This window comes from Falco biarmicus, chromosome 9 (genome assembly GCF_023638135.1).
Source record: "Falco biarmicus isolate bFalBia1 chromosome 9, bFalBia1.pri, whole genome shotgun sequence".
In the NCBI taxonomy this organism is placed as follows: Eukaryota; Metazoa; Chordata; class Aves; order Falconiformes; family Falconidae; genus Falco; species Falco biarmicus.
Window position 1 is genome coordinate 30,677,885 of NC_079296.1, and position 17,550 is coordinate 30,695,434.

Here is a 17,550-nt window from a genome sequence, read left to right on the forward strand (position 1 = left end):
GTACTGAACCAAGCTGCCTGTTAAATACATTTCAAGAATGTTTTTCTAAAATGACAAACTGTTGTAAAGATACTATACAGTATCTGACCTTTCTATATTAGTGCAACCTGTATACACCTTGCTGAGGTTTTTTACATGTGACTATTTTCTTCAGTGCTGTGATAAGTTTAGGTTCTGGAGGGTTAAAGCAAAGTTTCACCTATCAATTTACATGGCAAATCTCACTCCACTCCCTCATCTAATATCCTTGGTATGCTTTTAAGAATAAAAGGCATAATACTCTTAAAATTATTTCCCAAATGCATAGATGGAATATGAATTTTTGACAAGGTATTTGGCTTATGAGAACTTGTTGATACATTTAACACATAGCCTCCTCCTATCATCATCATGCTGTCTACTTAATAATTCACATTTAAATATAAGACCTTAGTTGCCACAGCTCAGTAGGAATAAAATTAAGGAGATTTACATTTTCCTGCTGAGAAATCTGCAATGTCGTCTAGTGTTTTATCCTTGTGTCTTTTAAACTTGTCAGAAACACTGGTGCCATCATAACCCTCCATCAGTCAGCAACTAATGTATGTATTTCAGGGCAATGCCTTCCACTAAGCAGCAACTTATCAAAACCATGAGAGAAACCATTTGTTACAAAATATATCAAAAAGAGGTACCTTCGAACATAGACTGCCAATTTACAACTTTATCCGATATAAAATCTATGGTACAAACTTCTTCATTGTATCTGCGTCTCTCTGCATTTGTACTAGTGAAGCAATCCCCCCCACCTTCCTTTAAAAAAAAATAAAATTAGTGAATAATGTAAAAAATGCAAACCCATTTAAAAAGCCCTCAAAGTGAGGTATTGAAACTGCTTCCTAATAATCCAAATTCACATTAGTGTCCCTCATTCAATAAGGACAAATAAACTTTATTTATAATAAGGACATATAATAAATTTTAGTACAAAGAGACTTAATAATATTCCTGAAAACTACAACTTTTGGTACAGTTAATGTTGTGCTAACAAAACCACATAACAAAGCTTGTTATGAAGAAGAGAAATGGAAAGTATACAGAAAAGTATACAGAAAGTATACAGTATATAGAGTACATACAGTCATTTTTTGATGAAGGAAAAAGTAGCTCCATAGTTTGTCTCGAGTCTAGGACCCCCCACCCAAATCTTTAGAAACATAATTTTTACTTAGTAACAAGGTCAATATTATTAATTTTAGAGCAAATATCCTCACTATGAACATGACCTTTCAATGATGTCCATTGATGTCCAAATCACTGGAACTGATGTAAACAGGAGCCAATTTAAACAGCGCTTAGTGCTCAAAGAGTAATAAACTTGTAACCACTTATAGTATTCTTGGAATTCATTTAGCATAGACAAAAAATCATGAAGATCCATACTTCTTTGGTAAGTGTCTCTTCTTCAAAACCACAGAACACAGTAACATTAATCAGACAAGATGCAAATATTGACAATAAAGAGTGAAAGGTAACTGCTATTCTACCACATAATTTTCTCAGTTTACGATTTTATCGTACAAAGTGCTTGAAGAGCCACTAAAATGATTAAGGGATTGGAGCATCTGTCATATGAGGAGAGGCTGAGAGAACTGAGATTATTTAGCCTTGCTCAGGGGGGTTCTTATTAATGTGTATAAATAACTGACAGGGGAAGTAATACAGAGCAAGAGACTTCTCAGTATCATCCAGTGATAGGACTAGAGGCAGCAGACACCAACTGAAATATGGGAACCCCCCTTTAAACATAAGGAAAAAAAATCCACTGTGAGGGTGGACAAACACTGGAATTATTTGCTTTGGTGAGGCTGTGGAGTCTCCACCCTTGGCAATTTGTCTAGTTGACCCTGCTTTGACTAGAGGGGCTGGACTAGACAAATGCACAACGAGATGGACTGAAAAGTGGCTGAACTGCTCGTCTCAAATGGTTATGATCAGCAACACGAAGTCCAGCCGGAGGGCAGTCACAACTGGGTACCCCAAGGGTGGATAGTGGGGCCAGTACGGCCTAACAACATCATTGATGACCTGGTGATGGGACAGAGTGCATACTCTGCAATTTTTCAGATGATGTAACGTTGAGAGCAGTAGTTAATACACCAGATGGTTGTGCCACCACTCACAGAGACCACAAGAGGCTTGAGAAATGGGCCTTCAGGAGTCTTACAAAGTTCACCAAGGGCAAGTGCGAAGTCTGTGCTTGCAAGGAATAGCCCCTGCACCAGTACATGCTGACTGACAGGCTCAAAAGCAGGTTTGCAGAAGAAAACCTGGATTTCCTGGTGGACATGAAATTAAACATGAGCCGGCAATGCACATTTCAGTAAAGAAGGCTAACAGCCACCTGGGCTTATTACCAGCAGGTCAAGAGAGGTGGTGAGACACATCTGGAATGCTGTGTCCAGTTGTGAATTCCAAGTAAAAGAGACAAAGACATACTGCAGCGAGTTTAGTGAAGGGCCACAAAGATGACTGGGGGATTGACATCTATCACATGAGGACAGATTAAGAAAGCTGGAAGTGTTTAGCCTGCAGGAAAGAAGGCTCAGGGGCAATCTTACTGTTGTCTATAAATTTGTGATGGAGGATGGAAGGAGGAGTAAAGAACACTGAGCAAAAGTCTTCTCAGTGGTGCCCAGTGAAAGAACAAGAGACAATGGACACACTGAAACACAGGAAATTCCATTTAAACATTAGGAAAGGAAGGGTTTTATTGGGAGGTCGGTTGAACAGTGCCGTATTTTTTTTATTATTATTTTTTTTGCCCAGAGAGGCTTCGGAGTCTTCATCCTCAGAGATTTTCAAAACCCCAACAGATAAGGGCCAGAGCAACCTGCTGTAGTTGACCTCGCTTTAAGCAGGGGCAGTGGAATTGATGACCTCCAGAAATCCTTTCTAACCTCAAGGTTTCTGGGATTCTGTGAGATACTAACCAGTTACTCAGTAAGTTTGGAATATGCTTGCTACTTGCAGGTCTAGGCAACCTGTGAACAGAAGGTGTTAGCGATCCCAGTTTGAGTCTGAATTGTATCAGAGGCGTATGCCATGGTGAATGCTGGGGTCTTGTTTCATGGCCATGACATTGGTCCCTTGTCAGCGTGCAGCACGGATACTAGGAATACACCCAAGCATGCACTGGCTCTGTCACCTCCTTGTCTTCATTAGCCTATGGGATCCACTGTGGTGAGCACCATAATGTAAATTAAACAAAAGCTACTGAGTTTTCCTAAAAATCCTTACAGATCAGTATCACTATATTACACAGCAGCTCTATGCCCATTCCCATTTGCCCCATGACATGTCTAAAAATTTTGAATTATGAAGAAGCTACTGTACATGCGAAACAATTTAAGGTTAGATTTACCATTACAGTAAGCTTCCTGCAATAATGCATAACAGCAAAACACAGTCCGTTTAAACTTGGTTAACAGCCGCTTTGCCTGTTTCAGCTTCCCTCTTCTTTCCCTTCAATCAAGTTTTTCCATTTCTCTTATCCTTTGTTTACTGCTAGGGATTTCTACTTTTCTTAGAGGCACCAAATTTTAACTCAAATTCTGATGAAGAAATTTACCTGTTAGCTTCCAGAAAAATAATTGTGTTTTCAAAATATTACAGCTTTGGGGCAGAGATGTTATTCCATGTTACTTACGTAACAGGAATCTAAATCCTTCCTGAAGAGGTAAACTCCACAATCTTAAACTGCAGAATATGTCCTTCCATAGTATAGATCTCTATTCAATCAATTAAGTTTTATATTTAGTGCACTGCTTGCCTTTTGAACACCTATAGTCCAATTGTCATAGAGGAGAATGGAATTTCAGAAGTGGGTAACTCATGCAGGAAATGGACTCTCTGTTAGAGGTGGTTTGGGATGAAAATGAGGGTAACTACATTTAGGGTCTGGGCTATGTATTACTGCTATCCAGCCCTAGGGAAATCTGTGCAAATCTGTATTGACTCAAGCTTTAATTGTATTTATTTCTTGCTTTTCTTAAAGCACGAAGGAAATCATACTTCTTGGGAATTCTGGGGCAACTGTCAACTAGTATTCCCCAGCAAAACAGGTTTCCTGAGCAAAGCAGCCACAGAGTCATGCCTTCCAGTCTTCTGTGGGTAAAGGAAGAATCTATGTACTACGGGACAGGGAGGGCCAAGGGACGACAGAGGATGGAAGAAGCTTGCTTCTGCAGAAGAATAAATCAGAAGTAAATGTAAATGTTGACTGCAGGATTTAGTAAAGGAATAAACCAAAAGCTGATTAAAAAAACCCGAATTTTTTGAAAGGTAAAAGTAGATCTACTCTTTAATCTAGCGAACTCCAGTAATTATGGAAGTGAACATACAGAATGCACACCAGCATAACCTAGCCACACAAGGGCCCAGCGCAGGCTGGATCATCCCATTTACTGGAACACCTGACATTATTTTGTTGCTATTTAACAAAGCTGGCTAGAATACACTTGGTGCAAATACATCCATTCAGCTAATACACCTTCAGCTGCTGTGGAAACACACCCTTTGAGAGCCCATCTGGTCTAAAGAGTCTCCAATCTAAAGTGTGTGAAGAAAAGGATGCATTACTGAACCTGTTTTATACAAAGTGTAAAATATTTCTAGCTGGTTTTCTAATAGATTTCTGATGTCAGCCACACAGAGAGACCTGATTGCCTAGGAATTAAACTTCCAACTCTCAAATTCCAATATCATGTGTTAATCACAACATCATTCTTCATCTGAATGTTCATTCGACATGCATTTAAATCAGACAGCTAATCTCTGAGGTGACAGATTTTATTTTTAAAAAAAAAAAGAAAAAAGCCATACTGAACACTTAACCTACATATTGCCTCATATTGCTATTGGTACTAGGCTCCTGAAAATAATTATGATACCTGCAGTTAAGTTTTAGAACAGAATTGGTAAGGAATTACAAGTTAAGTCTCAAATTTTCAGCATATGGAGGCAAGTATAACATTTTTCAAACTAAAATATTTGAAGATAAAAAGCTGGATTCTTCAGAATTTCATACCTTATATAGTATGTGTCTTTGTATTTATAGATATATAATTTTATACACTTACAAAATGGGAGTGAAACAGAACACTGTGTTTTAATTGCATTTTTGCATTCATTTTTAAGCAAGAGCAAGTGATTACTTATGATGATAAAGAATCAGACCCATCAACTCTTCTTGCTTTTTCATGTTAACAAACATCTCATGAACGGGGATATGGCTGTTTACAGAGCCTAATCCCACACAATACCTCCATGACTTCCTGAAACAAATTATTTTTATGTCTCTATGTAAATGTACTTTTACCTCTGCTGTGATGAAGAGGTTATTGGTTAATACAGATCTAGTACTGATAGAGTGTTTTACAGCTACACATTCATTACTAAAAAGGAAATAAAAATGCAGTTACACTCATTTCCGAAGCGCAGTTAATATTAACAATCATTGAAACAGAAATACTGTCTCACTTTGTATTTGTAATTAACTGAAAGTATTTTTGGTGGCAAATAAAAAAAAATATTATTACAGTTTCAAGCACACACACGTATTATGCTCTGCAGAGAGGTTTAAGGGTAACGTCTCCATCATTGCACTCTTTGCAGCATGGTTAGAAGTGTACTTGTAAACTACTCTTGTTCCACACATGCACAAGTACCACAATCTCCCAATAACTAGGAGGAAAATTGTCAAATACAGGATACCACCAGTGTCCACAGTGCATTGATAACTCTGGGAGAACAAAGTGTCATTCCTCCTAACTCCTGTAAGCATCCTGTGAGAAAATTCCAGCACTACATTATATATTAAAAAAATGTGCTGGAAGCATGTGGATGCTATTAAGTACTGAAGTGGTCCTCTGGTCTACTGCTCTATTACACCTCTTAGTCTTGAAGCTACAAAGATTGCATTATAATCCCTTGGATGCTTTGCTCTCTTTCGTTAGGTTGTGATGACCACTGCACAGGCAGAAACTGCACATATGAAAATGCCACATTTCCATTCTTCCTTCTAGTTCCTTTCTCACGCCTCCCAAACCCAGGATGGTTAGATACTATAAGTACCTTCTACTCTGTCTAAAAGTACTTCTGTACTTTATAAGCATTAGAGTGAACCCCACAGTGGAGTCAGTGACTATTTATTACTAATGACACGTGAGCAGACATGAGGAAAGAATGAAGTTTTCATGCAATATTCAAACATCATGTGGAAATAAAACTGCTCACATGGGGAATGCTGGACTGCTTACATCCCTACAGACTCCATGTCAACAAAAATAACAGCAACCTTTTTGCTCTATTCCCAAAACAGCACTGCTAGTAAACCTGCAAAACCCTTAGTAGATTCCAGCAAAAATTTCAGTTTCACTAGAGACTAATGCCAAATATGGTCTTTCAGATCTCATTTCTCTATAAAAGGAATGCATTATGTTAGACAGGAGTAGGTGGAAACATAAGACATTTAGGCAAAACATCCAAAAGACTCCTGCACAAGAAAATAAACACTCTAGTTTGAGAAAGCTGAGCATTATGCAATGCACACAACTGTGTAAGTAGCCTGTCTTCTGCAGTAAAAGGAATGAAACAGAACACTTACTGACCTAAGTACAGATTTGTGTCCAAGACAAACTTAAATTCTTATTTTTCAATTCATTCAAGTGTTGAGCAACTTCAGCGGGACACACTGCTTCAGTGGGACACACTGCGTAAGTATGTACCTTAAATATCTTTGATGTGTGGATTCCCTTCTCAGTCTGGGTTAGAAATATTCATCATCTGCTCTACCATAAGAACTATAAAATGTGTTCAAAAGCACTAAGTTTATCTATAAAAGACTGTCTTCTTCTTTCCTGTCAAAGATTTTGTTATTCCAATGCTATCTATAGATTTTTATAGACTCAGAATCATAGAATTGCTTAGGTTCAAAAAGACCTTTAAGATCATTAAGTCCAATCATGTAAGTCTCAAATGCTCTTTAAGTCATCCTGCTAAATAATTGTACCTGGGCCTGGCTAGGACATCTGCCTTTCTTCAGAGCAGCTCATACAGTGCCGTGTTTTTACATTTGTGACCAAAACAATCCTGATAACACACTAATGTTCCAGCTATTGCTGAACAGTGTTTGCACAGCATCAAGACCTTCCCTCTTTCACAATGAAGACTGAGTGGGGTGCAGTAAGTTGGGAGAGCACACAACCAGGCAGATAACCTGAACTAACCAAAGAGATATTCCATGCCATATAACGCCATGCTCAGCCATAAAAAGGGAAAAGAGGAGGGTTTAGGGAGGTTACATATTTTTGCTTGGGAAATGGCTGGGTGTCAGTCTGCCTGTGGGAGGTAGAGTGATTGCCTTTGCTTCACTTTTTGTTTTCTTTCCTTTCTCTCATCTTCCACTTATCCTTCACTTATTAAGCAACTATTTTCTTTTACCTCAACCCCGCGTTTGCTTCCTTTACTCTTCCCCCATCCCATTGGTGGTTGGGGCAGGGAGTAAGCAAGCAGCTTGTGATGCTTAGCTGCCTACCAGAGTTAAGCCACAAAAATAATGTAATCAAAATTAGTCCAACCTTTCTGCTGTGTTGTCCGGTGATATGTGAGTAGGTATTGAGGATTCATACACACCTGTGACATGACTAAGCCTGTATCTGTGTTACAACCACACGTGTGCTGTCCCATTTCTCCATGGCCAGATACAGATGTGCATTGTATGACATGACCAGCACCTCTGAGCAACAGAGAGAATATGGGAGTGGGCTGGTTACCAGATTAACTACTTACCCAGGCAGCATTCAGCTCAGTCTGTAGTTTGTCTGTAGGTTAATCAGCTATATAGGAGTAACTTTGTGTAACATCACACATTGATTTTGTGTTGTCAGCAGAAAGGCTTTCAACATACTTGCCCCAAAATAAACACAAAAAGTCTACCAAAATATGGCCACCTACTGCACACGCTTTTCTCCTTGGGGAGAGGACGTGTTAAAAGCATGTGACAGATGTTAGGCACATTGTTTAATACACTGCTGGAAGACGTTTAATTAATATGGCAAGAAACACAATGTAAGATGCCATACAGAATAATGACATGATTTCATAACAGATAGATATTTCTATGAAGATACTGACTTTTTTTTTAGAATGGGAATATACTAGATATAAATGACAGTATTTTTGGGTGCCACCTCACTGATACTTGTTACTTTTATTGCACTCATAGTAAAGCACCATTTGTATTACCCAATATTTTTAATGTTCTCTCACTGAGCATGAAAATGCTGTATTACAACAAAAATTAAAAAACAACCTCTTTGCAGTAGATTTTCATCCAGAAATTTTGTGAGTAAAACAGAAATCAAAACGTACAGGCTATAAATCAGAAGTTGTTGCAGCAAATCTCTCTACTGACTTTAGGGGGGGTTGAACCTGTGGCTTCTGACTCTTCGACTCTCTCCATCAGTCACACATATGAAAAATGCTGTGAACACTGAAGCATACTGCTGTGTATCTCTTACAGGGGGCTTAAAGATTACTGTACATCTGAGGCAAAGTTCGTTCTTGCACACCACTGGAATAGGGTACAAGGATGACAATGTAGTTATTAACAAGGACATTTATCAATTATAATAAAATACTTATTTTCTACCAGTGGTATGAAAAAAATCTGCCAAAAAGAAGAGAAGAAGCCTGAGACAGGAAACCTGACTTCTTAGGATTCCTAAGCATCTGTTAGTTCTACTTACACAACACACATCCTTGTGTTACTGTTACCTTAGGGAAGCTAGGGCATACACTTCCACACAATATTTATTTTCTCTAATCTTATTATTTGCAAAATAAATATGAGATGTTCATTCAAGTCTGGCTTTCTTCTTTCAGAAAAAAACTCCTCTGGAATGCTGACCTTGGACCATTCCTCAACTTAGCTAGCTTGCTTTTATCAGTTGTTAAAACAACACATTTTAAAAGACTTAACACAGAACAAATAAGGAACAGTATTTTTACAGAAACCAAATGGCCAAGCAGATACTTAACCTACTTGGAGACCAACATGCTATGCAAATACAGTGCATAGCTCTCCCTTATATCCAGGGGCTATATTTTGCAAAGCTACAGGGCTAGCTGTTGCTTTACTTTCCACGCACTTTTTGAATACTACCAGCTATGAAGGAAGATAAAAGATGATTTAAAATTTAAATAGCCCGATATTTTACAAGGGACCCTGGCATGCCTTTATAAAGTGCTGACAAACTACACAAGATACGGTGTTCTCAAAAATGTCTCATCTGTCTAATAGCATCCTACTGCCTTCTTGATATACATGTCCCTCTATTCTGCTTTTATGGAATTAGCAATCTGAATTCTGGAGATTTTCAGCTAATCGTGTGCAGAACATTCTCTGCCAGGGCTTTGTATAATTAAACATCCAAATGTTACAGTAAAGACTGACTGCACAACCTTTACTGTAATACATATTAAGTCAAAAGAGATCACTGTGATCACCTAGTCTGAGCTGCATTAAAAAAACCCACAAACCATAGGACTTACTAATTCCCACCTGAAGTTCAATGGATTAGTCTGACTAAATCATCCTCCTTAATTTTCAAGATTACCAGCGCTGAGGAATCTACCACAATCATTAATGCTTCCAATTAGTAAAATAATAATAATAAAAAATCCTTAATTATAGTCTGAATTAGTCTGGGTTTTATTACCTCATTTGCTAAGCTACAATCATTTACTTTTCCTTTGATCTGAAAGACTGAACAATGTGGGTTTTAATATCAGTTACTTTATCTCAAATGTTTCCATTTAGTTTACCAAAGACAATATTCAGGAATGGCTTGATTACTGGCTGGAAGTGTCACCTTTGCTTTACTTTTACTAAACTGTGCCTCCGGTCTTTCATGATAAAGAATGTGTCCCAAGTCCTGTATCATTCTTTTAGGTCTTCTACCCTTTTCAATTTTTCTGCATCCTCCCTGAAGTGCAATTGCCAGAACCAAGTTCAGTATTTGAGTAGGGACTACAGGATTAACAACCACAGAAGCAATGTAATTTGACAACTGCTTGATATTCCCCTTGCCCATTCACCCAAGACTACCTTCACTCCTTTGTCTCCACTTGACATCGGCAGCTGATTATACCACAACCCTTCAAAACTCTTTTAGAAATCTGTGCTTTGTGAGGGGTGAACAAGGCACTCTGTAAATAGAATCTACAAATAGTTTCTACACAGTGATTCCTCTTTTGCTATTTATCCTATTCTTCTATTTTATTATCTCAGACCTCAGATCTGGAATATGCCCATGGAAGTGTATGAGACTTCTATTTGAACTCATCTAATTTCAGGGAGCTTAATTACATTTATATGGAATATATCAATTTTAGAATTACCCCCATGGGTTTTCTTCTGCTGTTGCCCTCATGAACACCTAAAATACTACATACTTATTTCTGCAGTTTCAAGCAAAGAAAGAGTTGGTAGGATACAAATGCCTACACTCACTACATGCATTCTTTGGCTTCCATCTCCTTTGTGGTACTCCTTTGATTCAGTTAAGCTGTACTGTAGTCTAACACTTGAATCAAATGCCTACTGTAGGGAAATCATGATTATATTACCTTAAGAATATTGCTAGATTATATCTCCATTTCATTTCTGCTGATGTACTGGTCCTTATTCAAAGTTTTGCGTCATCTAGTTAAACTACTTTTGTAATGAGCTTCTCCTCTCTCTGCTCCCTGTCCTTCCTTCTGGTCACGCTGAACACAGAACTTACAAACTTCTAGCTGCAACATTTTATACCAGCTGAAGTTGGTACTTAGCAACAGTGAGATCATCACTTGAATTTCAGTTCAGTGGGCACTAAATGTTTTTTTTTTATATAACAGCACCTATGATACGGGCCTAGAAAACATACATGGTGACTTTCCAGTGTTCTGTCTTGCCCTTACAAAGGGAAAGCACAAAGAGAAAGCTTTTGAAATTGTACCAGCAAACCCATCTACATAAGACTAAAAATAATCAAGCCATTTTCTCTAGGATTAGGTGACTGATTCCAGCCAGTCAACTTGTAATGCAAGTATACCTGGTTTTACCCTGACAAGCTTTTACATAGCCAAATTCTGGAAATACTTACTGGTCAAAAAAAGCAAATTTATTGCTACAGAAGTGAAAAAAGAGCAATTAAGGTTTCCTAAATTTAAATAAGCTTTCTAGGGTTTTAAACATAATCTGATTTCAAGGGGAAAAATATTTATTACTTTGTGTAAATTCACAGATCTAAATTCACAATTTCTGCAATAAGTATAAAGGATTCAAATTGTAGCCCCTTAAATTAGCGGGAATGCTTTCCAGTGCCTTTAGTGGAGATATGGAGTCAGAAACAGACCAAGGTATTCTGTAGGTGAATACTGATAAAGCATTATTTAAACGCGTGCAGGATTTCAACATCTTCAGTATTAAAGACATGAATTGTCATTTGACTTCAAACTGTGGAGATGGAAGAATGCCTTTCAAGAGTGTTTACATATGGTTTTCCTTCTGATACCTGAAGAAGGATAAAAATCATACTCAAAACATTTTTAACAGTGGCAAAAAAATCTAGCACTAGAAAGTTGACCTGACTTTGTAGCTAGTTTTCATACAAACAAGTTTTCTTACATATAAGGCACTTCAACATTTGGATAAAGCATGAAAAATATCTTAGTGGATACCATGTACAACAGAGTAGGAACTATGCTAATCTGAACCCATTTAAACATAGTCTTTCTGGTAAAAAGTAATCTTTGCCCAGCCAGCACACTCAGTGGAACTATTTTACATGCTATACTCTATACTAAGCGAGGTTTGTCTTCCAGAGCAGACAGTGACCTGAATTCCAAGGAAAATATTTAGAATTTCATACCAGAACTTGTACTCCAGATTCTTCTCCACAATCCTTCTGTGATTTTCTTCTTATTCTGGAATTTATCTTCTACCTGGAGTTTTGATCAGTTCCTTCTACTCGTGACATAAGCAGGAACATGCAAAGAAAGAAAGAAAAAAAGAAAGACAATGAAAAAATAAATCCCTGAATACAAAACATTGCTAGCTCATAAACAGAAGCGTTGCAGAGAAAAGCACAAGCATAAGACCTAAAAATCAAGACTGCAAACATATGTTTACATAGACAGGAACTCCAGTCCCCCAAACTGAAAATATTTAGCACCTACTTGCTCACAGGAAAACAACTTTGAAAAAGACTCTCAGTCATTAAGCCCAGTACTCTATTGTGCATGTAATTGCAATGCAGTTCACTCCTGCAGGGGACTCCTATGAAGGTACTTCAAACTGGTATCCCGCAAAGATCTGATCTGCTGCCTTTCCTCTAGAAAAGGAATACAGCCTAAATATCTCCTCCTGCATCTATGCATGGTCCAAAAGAAGTACAAGCTGCTAGAGCACTATTCTATCACAGAGTTTTCTTTCTATTTTAGTAGCACCCAAAAAAAGTTCTGGAGCTCCTGCTCGATGCTCTGTTTCTGGGTATACCACACTGATTCATTTTGGTATATAGTGAGACAAGAGCAGCAACTGCACAGTCAGCAGTTGTACTTGCCTACCCTGTTTAGCTGTATAGCTTATAAGGAATCACTGCTTTCCTGTATTTGGTACAGGTCCAGGGACTGATGCATGCAGAGCTGGTGATTTCCAAGTGAGTGTTGCTCATGATAACATGATAAAATGAGCAGTGATGGAGTATTGGGATTTTTAGCCACTGCTTAAACATTGTGCAGCCCACAAGATACATAGAAATGAGTGATTAAAAAGAAAAGTTACTATAGTTTAGCAGCTAAATTAACATATGGGATGTACTGTAACACGTCATGTAACACTCCTGTCAGTTGACTGCATAGTCATAAACATTAATGCCAACATTTTACTTTTAGAGCAACACCACACTAAGCTGTCTGATCTACTCTGACCTATCTGCAGCACAAGCTCTTGAGACACTTATCAATATAGGATGAACTTGGCAATCTTCACACTTTTTTTACTGGTAGGAAAGCACAGGAATCAACATTTAACTACTAATCACCACTTTCAAGGAATGTGTAGGTTTATTGCCATGAACAAGGTAAATCTCACCCACTCCAATAAGCAGGATCGGTAACATCCCACTCACTGAGGTATAAAAGAAGAGAAGGTTCTGTATTGTCCAAGTTTAAGTATTGCAGTCTTTATTGTTCTACGGTTACACTAGTTCTTTCCTAAACTCTGCCTGTCTTCCTGCAAATACTATATTCAGAACTCCTCCGTTAAGATCACTGTCACAGCTTCCTAAAAACAAGATTGTTTGTTTTAATAAAGTATTTTTAATGAATCTTATTTGTTTTAATTATAAGAAAATTTGCAAGTTGGCTGACTAGCAGCAAGATATGTCTGTGTTGTAAGCTGACTAGAAACCATATTCTGGTGTTACCATGGCACTGAGCCACATCTAATATACTCTGTCTTGATATTACACTAACCATAGGCAGATATTTTCTCAGTTTCTTCAAGCTCTGGCAGCAGGAGCTTACACCTGCTTAAAATGCCATGGACATGCCCCAGTGCATATTTAGTTTAGAAAATAAAATTGCATCTTTGTACCTCCAAGCAGTATACCCAAGTACGTTATGGAAAACTGTACCTGTATAATTAGTGCCTCTCCCTGAACCCAATTTGTCTATTATATTTCTTTAGCTAAATACACAACCTTCAGGCAAAACCAATCCCTTGTACATCTCCATGAAACTAAACTCTCTATCTAGATGGGGCCTTCCAAGAGTAGTACGACTTTGGTAAAAATTACAGACTCCAAAAGAGTTGAAGAAAAAAAAATCTGTGCCTTTGCATGTGTGAACTCTAATACCAGTTTCAATACTATGAATGTATATTTCCTATCAAACAACCTAGTATAAAAGACAGCTGTGCTTTTTTTATTTTACTCCTGGGTCTTTGGTATCACACAAACATACCCACTCATTACTCCAGTACTTAATGCTCCTCAAATAGTAAAAAAAATGATCTTCTTCACAACCTATTGTGGTGGGTTGACTTTGGCTGGTTGCCAGGTGCCCACCAAACCACTCTATTACTCCCTTCCTCAGCAGAACTGGGGGATAGAAAGTAAGATGGAAAAAACTTGTGGGTCAAGATAAAGGCAGTTTAATAAAGCAATAGCAAAGGTTGCACGCAAAGAAGTAAAGGAAAACAGAAGATGTTATTCTCTACTTCCCATTAGCAGGCAATGTTTGGCTACTGCCTGGGAAGCACGGCTTCAGTATAAGGAGTGGTTGCTCCAGAAGACAAACACTGTTGATCACAAATGCCCCCCCTTCCTCCTCCTTTCTTTTAGCTTTTATATCTGAGCAGACATCATCTGGTATGGAATATCCTTTCAGTCAGTTTGGGTCAGCTGTCCTGGCTGCATCCCCTCCCTAGATTTTGCCCACCCCCAGCCTACTGGTGAGGGGGATAATGCTGGAGAGACAACCTTGACGCTGTGCAAGCACCGCTCAGCAGCAGCTGTAACACTGGTGTGTTATCAACACTTTTGTAGCTACCAAAACAGAGCACAGCGCTTGAAGGGCTGCTATGGGGCTCAGCCAGACCCAATACACCTGTTCAACAACAAAACACTGCTAGCCATAATTTACAGATATGGAAACAGGAGACACAGAAGTCTAGGTCCAAACTGTCTCAAGTACTCTTTAGTTCCATACACTCGATGCAAGTTCAATTTTTCAAGACACTCAGACAGTAAACAGCTCAGTTTCACGTGATTTTAGCTGTCCTGGCAATGTCAGAACACTGGCAAATTTGGTTACATGTGTTTCACAAATGTTAAAAAATGAATGCCCATCTGTGAATTCCTGATGTATGTTACCTACCCAACATGAAATAGTCATCTAGCATCCAAGATGGACAGAAACTAGTCCTCCAAGGTGGCATTCAACTTCCCTAAGCTGAGACTATTCCCTGTCTTTCTGCATTCCTCTGCGCCCATTCTACCGTCTACTGCAGAAAACTCCTTTACTGATAAATCCCCAAACAATTTACAGCTGTGCAGTGAATAAGGGGTTGCTGGGGAGAAAGCCTTTTAAGAACAGAATTGAAGAGCACTACAATGGATACATAATGGTCACACCAACAGCGTAAAACAAGAAACGTCCTAACATTTTAGTCCTTTAGCCTTAAAAGAGCTATATGAGAACAATCTAACTTTTATACTTAACTATGCCCAAAATACAGGATTTCTACTGCAGAGTCAGTATGACTCTGTGCAGTGTAAATTGTCAGCAGTTTGAATTCTCCACCCACCAAACAGACCTCAAATGTATGAATACCAATCCAGCAAGCACTGAAGGGAGAGACGTTCTTTACCCGTTGTTCTCTCTGCTATTTGCTGATAGCAGAGGAAAGAAGAGGCTTAGGAAGTATGTTCTCTACTGGGTTTAGGCCTCCTACCCTCCCCTGAGCAGGAGACCTTTCCAGATCACTCAACATGCACCTTCTCATTTCCCTGTGCTTAGACCCTCCTAATGGTTTTCTAACTGCCTTTGTCTGCTGATAGTTGCAAACAGACGCCACTTGCCATTCTCACTCCTTTGCAAAGCAGTCACCTCTTCTTTCTCCTTTGTGATGTCTGTGCCTCTAACAGTCAAAACAGAGCTAAACTCCTCCTTTTTAATACTTGTATCAGAGTCCATACTGGGATTCAAGGAGAAACAATGACAGGGAAAGTTCCACTCAAGCACTTGGCTGCAGATGCCGTCTTTGGAAAATGTCGCTGGCAAACTCTCACCAGCCTCTTCTAAGAACATATATAAACTTAGATACTTTTTTTCAAAGGCTTATACTTTGATCAAACACTACTCTATTTTCAGAAGACAGGAAAAAATACATTCATAATACAAAGACAATAATTAAGCCAAATTTGAAGTCCTGGCTTTAATGAAAAGGTTACAAAAATTGTTTTACTAGGCAAAATGACAACTTTTCCCTAATCTTGTTCTTGGAATTATTTAATAACTGGCAATTTTATAAGCAATTCAAGGCATGGTCTGTGGTAACTTAACTATGGTAAGTACAAGCAGTACTTGTGGTTAGGCTTTTCTCTATCTACATGCATATTCAATATTGGCCTAGAGTCAAATGGATCAACTCAGGTTTAAGTTACAGTAGTTATGTTCAGCTAAGGGTAAAGTTCTAAATTATTTGTGTTTTTATGGATACTACCTTGGATACATGAGACCCAAGATGCTTCCTTTGAAAACATACAGTAAAAATGACATGATGAGCAGCTATCATCACTTGTAGGAATTATAGGAAATTTCAGTCAGCACGCTACCTGTCAATGTTATCACATATTACCCCAAAAAAAGATAGAAAATGTGAATCCAAAGGTCCAATGTTCAGCCAATCTTTGCAAATATTCTTTATGTATCAGAGTGCTTGAGAAATCTAGGTATAGGCCAGCTAGATGGGGGAAGTGGGAAGGGTTCTCCACTGCCAAGAAAGAAGTCAGATGCAGAGTTTGCCCCTAATAGTCCAGAACCAGACAACATCAAATCTGCTCCAGGAACTCACGTCCATGTGACACAAAATCCACTTCAGTGCAGGAGCCTACTAAGTATCCAAGAAAGACCAGAGATTACCTTAAATAAATATTAGAGAACCACTTTCTTAATGTACACTGCTCTGTTCACGCTGCTCTTCTGTCAACGCAATTACACATATTAGCAAGACTTCTAGGTGCCAGAATGAATTCCATGAGAAAGTTTTTAAGAAAATTCCACTTCTCAGTCCTGATCATCAAGTTAAACCTGGAAACAAGGGTTCACAGATCTTCTAGCTATGAAAAATGATAAGACTTACTAGAGATACTACCTCTACTGCATGGTGACACACCAGCTAAAGCCTTCAGTTTTCTAGTGGTAATGATCTGGGTTTTTTCTGCCCATGATGAAGCACTACCTTACATTTTCTCCCTATACTAATATCCACTTTGTTTTCCAGGTGATAACCACACTTCCGCCTCAAATTAGCTATTTGATTGCCATAATTACAATAAAATCAAAGCAGCTATTCCCAACTTGTCCTTAAATCCACACTTAACTGAACAGCAGAGCTGATCTAATGGATCAGTTGCACCAAAAAAGGGAAGCACCACTCTGGAGCTTGTTGATCCATCTTTAAGTCCATTTAACACACCAGACCAACAGAAAACTTGTTTTTATTAGTTTCTTGATGGCTTAGTTAAACTTTATTTTCAAGTTCAATGACTGCCAGGGCTCAAACAGCATAAGAGATAGAAGCAGCACTTCCCATGTTCAATAGCAGTTCAATAGTGTTCCCCAGTTCAATAGTACATATAGGTGTCTTCTGAAATCACACCCTTAGTTCAAGGTTAATTCTTTGAGACCTGACAAAGGGCCTAGTTTGTGTGTTTTTTCCTATTGTATCAGTTGATG

The 17,550-nt window shown here is 38.4% G+C and overlaps 1 protein-coding gene across 4 annotated transcripts in view; it reads right to left on the reverse strand.

Annotated features, from left to right (window-relative positions):
- The window catches only part of PCGF5 (polycomb group ring finger 5), a 100,491-nt gene that overhangs the window by 45,556 nt on the left and 37,385 nt on the right, over positions 1-17,550 (reverse strand). For 3 of the 4 annotated variants that reach the window (XM_056351320.1, XM_056351322.1, XM_056351318.1), the window contains exon 2: positions 11,958-12,052. The gene's annotated coding sequence lies outside the window, so the exon portion shown is untranslated. Of the gene's footprint in view, positions 1-11,957; positions 12,056-17,550 lie in introns of all 4 variants that reach the window. The other variant, XM_056351319.1, reaches the window with a different exon arrangement.